The sequence below is a fragment of the Octodon degus genome, unplaced genomic scaffold (assembly GCF_000260255.1).
Source record: "Octodon degus isolate 3935 unplaced genomic scaffold, OctDeg1.0 scaffold00142, whole genome shotgun sequence".
NCBI classification, from domain to species: domain Eukaryota; kingdom Metazoa; phylum Chordata; class Mammalia; order Rodentia; family Octodontidae; genus Octodon; species Octodon degus.
The window spans coordinates 6,258,692-6,262,747 of record NW_004524718.1 but is presented as its reverse complement, the minus strand read 5'-3'; positions in this window follow the sequence as shown (position 1 = coordinate 6,262,747).

Genomic DNA, 4,056 nt, shown 5'->3' with positions numbered 1-4,056 from the left:
TTTCTTTTTCTCTTTCTTTCTTTCTTTCTTTCTTTCTTTCTTTCTTTCTTTCTTTCTTTCTTTCTTTCTTTCTTTCTTTCTTTCTTTTTTTATGTATTTGGTACGGGTTCTCACTAAGCAGGTCGCAATCGTAAGTGATCCTTCTGTTATTCAGCCTCCCCAGCACTGGGATTATAGGTTTGTGCCACCACACCCGGTCTTGGTGGCCAGCTGAGTACACCGGGAGTAGGGGTGGGGGTGGCGCGTCATGTGGTGCCGGGAATCGAACCCCAGTCCCTGCACTTGCCTAAGCAGGTATTCACTGAGCTTTCTCATTGACTCTCCATATGCAACTTTTATGTGTAACATCTGTAATAAAAGTTATGGAGAAAGTGCTTTGTTAAAAGCAAGTACACACACACACACACACACACACACACGCATACACACACAAAAGCAAGTACACAAGGGCCAGCCAGATAGCTCAGCAAACTAAAATGCCCAGGTGTGTAGTGCTGGCCCTGCCCCCAGGGTGCACTGAGACTGCGACTAGTGTGGTGGCAAGTGCCTGTAATCCCAGTTCTTGGGAGGTTGAAAATAGGAGATCACTACGAGTCCAATCTGTAAAGTGAGACCCTGTAAACCTTGTACTAAATACATAAAAATAAAGAAAGAAACAAAAGCAAGTGCACAATCCAAATGTCAATAATTCTCCTGCACTTCAGCTCTAATGTGGATTGATTTGAGTCACATCTATGGGACTGTGGAAAACCAGACCCTTTCCAAGATTGTCATACCCCTTGAGGGATGTGTGCTGTCATGTTTACCTCCGGCTTTGGATACACACTTCCACCAGTGGGATCTGTTTTTATTGATTAATTTGCTTACATTGTTGGTCTTTTTTGCTATGTGGATGCTGAGGTAAGACTACTATTTTTCATATTTTATGCAGGCATGAACCTATGCACACACACAAACACAAACTGAAATCTAAACCAAAATGAAACCAGAAAACTCCTAATCAATGTACTTCTGCATGAGTCAAAGACTTTTCTGAAATATATTAGAGTAGAACATTTTATCATGTATACGGTGGTATAAGTTTTTTTTTTAACTTAATTTGGAGAAGATGGCTCCATTTGTATTTGTATGGGGAAGATAACTGTGGTTGTGTTTGTCAGCAATGTGGAGTTCATCAAAAGGGGCAAAAGTTTGCTGAGTTCTTTTGTTTGTAAACTGATTTTTTTCAAGCAGACCATCTGTGAACTGAACTGGTACTGTACATGAATGAATTTAATTTAGGTAGTAGACATATTTGCAATGAAAAGTCCTTTAGCCACTAAATCACTCCCACTATCACAATTTCCTTTTCAACTCTGAGCAACTATGCTGGCTTTTCTGTATTTAAAGACAGTGTAATAAAGCTCTCTTTGGTCTTAACCTTTTGGCATCTTCAGAGTTCTTTGAACTCACAAGTAGAGAGCAGTTATGATCCCATGCAGATGTCCTGACTGCACTGGTTATCTTTGACCTCTTCCTCTGAATTCCTGGCATCTAGCACTCATTCAAAATAGAGTACCACTTAAAAGAAAGGCACTTCCCTCCTAATATAGATGAGTCACCTAAAAGAAAGGCACTTCTCTCCTAATATAGATGAGAAATACTTCATTCAAAACGTCATTTTAGAGGTAATAGTCAAATCCTTGGGCTCAAACAAGCAAAGGTAGCAGAATTTTATAAAATAAAATGAAAACACAAAAAATGGAGCTAGTTTTTCTTATGTAGAAAAGAGAAAAAAAAATACTTCCTAGGTTATTCATTGGTTATATGTGAAAATAAGTTATGTGAACTCAAAAAGTCCTGAAGGAGGAAGAAACCATTCTTCCTTCCTGACATCTTTCCTTCCTGACATCTTAGAGACAAGTAAAAAGTCTGACCACCTTAATTTTTTTTTTTTTTTTTTTGTATTTTAGGAAATGGTCTACAAGGTGTTCAGGGTATCACTACTAAATCAGACTTGTACTGATCCGCCTGTTTATAGTCTCCCAAGAGCTGGGATTACAAGCTGGGCCACCATGTCCAATCTCAATTGTTGTCTCAGTGTGCCCTGGGGCCAGGGCCAGCATGGCTGGCCTGGGGATCAAATCCCTGGCCCCAGCATCTGCTTACAAGCAATTTAATCTGCTGAGCTATTTGGCCAGCCTCACCTTCACCCTTAAAATAGTATGAGTTGTTAAATTATGCTTGTAGTTGTAAACCTCATAAGTCTGTGTCCTCACCCAACACCACAGGTTAAGATGGAGAAAGACAAAGTTAGATAATTTTTAAATATCTGCTTTGATTTAATTTTTTTTTATAAAGCAACTTGTTTCTATGTGGAGGACAGGGTCAATGGCACTACAAAATTATTTTTCATATACTATATAACTGTAGCTTCTCAAAAACAGTGCCTTCCTGACTCAGTTACCAAAGGTAGTTTCTTAGAGAATTTAAATTATGTGGTGTTAAGTGAAAGGACGATTTCTTGGGTGACAAATACAAAGCTAGAGGTTGTAGATATATTAATTACTTCCCTGTTACTAGGACAAAAGGCTGGAATCCTGCAACTCCCTAGAGGATTTGTTTATTTTGGCTGAATCCTTTCAGAGGATTCAGTCCATGGTTGCCTGGCTCCAAGGCAAAAGCAGCCTGGCTGAAGGACGTGGCACAGGGCAGCTGCTCACCCCATGGCAGCCAGGAAGCGGAGGGGTAGGGTGGTGTGGGTAGGAACAAATCAGAAGAGTGTGACCTTCCAAATCACAACCCCTTTGAACTGCCCCCTCCAAATAGGCCACATTCCCAAACATGAGACTCGGAAGTGGTAGCAATTAGACCTAAAGCTTAACAGTAGACATTTGACATGTTGAGAACAATGGCGCATTAAGGGAAATAATAGGAAGAGGAGAATACTGATTTGATTGGGGAAGGGAAATAGTTGATGACTTTGTATCGCTGACCTAAAGGAGGGCAAGGCCAATGAAAGGGCTTGAAACTAAGTGGAAAGATACTGGCTAGTGCATCAGGATGTGCATGTGTATATTAAATAAGTAGCATAGACATGTTCTAAACATGTAAAAGCCTCACAAAGACAGTGAAAGTGTCCTTATAATCACTACCTTTCAATAATCCAGTCATAGTTATAGAAGAAATTGAGGTCACCAGTTTCATATATATATATATATATATATATATATATATATATATGTAATATGTTGATACATATTTTATGTACATAACTGTATAGTATTTTCTCTTGCCATAGAGAGGAAGGGTTTTGAGTTTTTTGTGCTGTTTTTATTTAATCACTAAGCCAGTTGGAAGTTATATGCTTGGATAAAAGACCAGCTCAGACCACCAGCACAGACCAGAAAGCAACTCATTTTTCTGAGATATTCAAAACAGAAAATGGAGATATATTGTGGTGAAAGAATCAATCCAAGGTCCAGCAAAATAGTTCAGCAGATTAAAGGGTCTGCAAGCAGGCACAGGTGTCCAGGGTTCGATCCTCAGGCCTTCTGTGCTGGCCCCACCCCTGGGGTGTGCTGAAACAGCAATTGAGACTGGTTGTGGTGGTGAATGCCTGTAATCCCAGCTCTTGGGAGGCTGTAAACAGGTGGATCACTATGAGTTCAATCTAGTCTTGAGACCATGAACACCCTGTAGACCCTTCCCTAAATTAAAAAAAAAGAAAGAAAGAAAGAAAGAAAGAAAAAAAAGAAAGAAAGAAAGAAAGGAAAGAAAGAAAGGAAAGAAAGAAAGGAAAGAAAGAAAGAAAGAAAGAAAGAAAGAAAGAAAGAAAGAAAGAAAGAAAGAAAGAGGAAAGAAAGAAAGAACCAATCCATGTAATTATTGGGGTGAGGGTCACTGTTATACATTTGTATTTTTTTATGTTTTGGGATGTGTAAAGATACTACGTCCTGCATCATGGTATAAAATATACTAAATTAGAGTAGACATAACTGTGTAATAGTCATATAACTTGAGCAGAGAAGCCTATCTTTTCGAGCTACGTTAGATTATAGTTTAGGTGAGTTTATG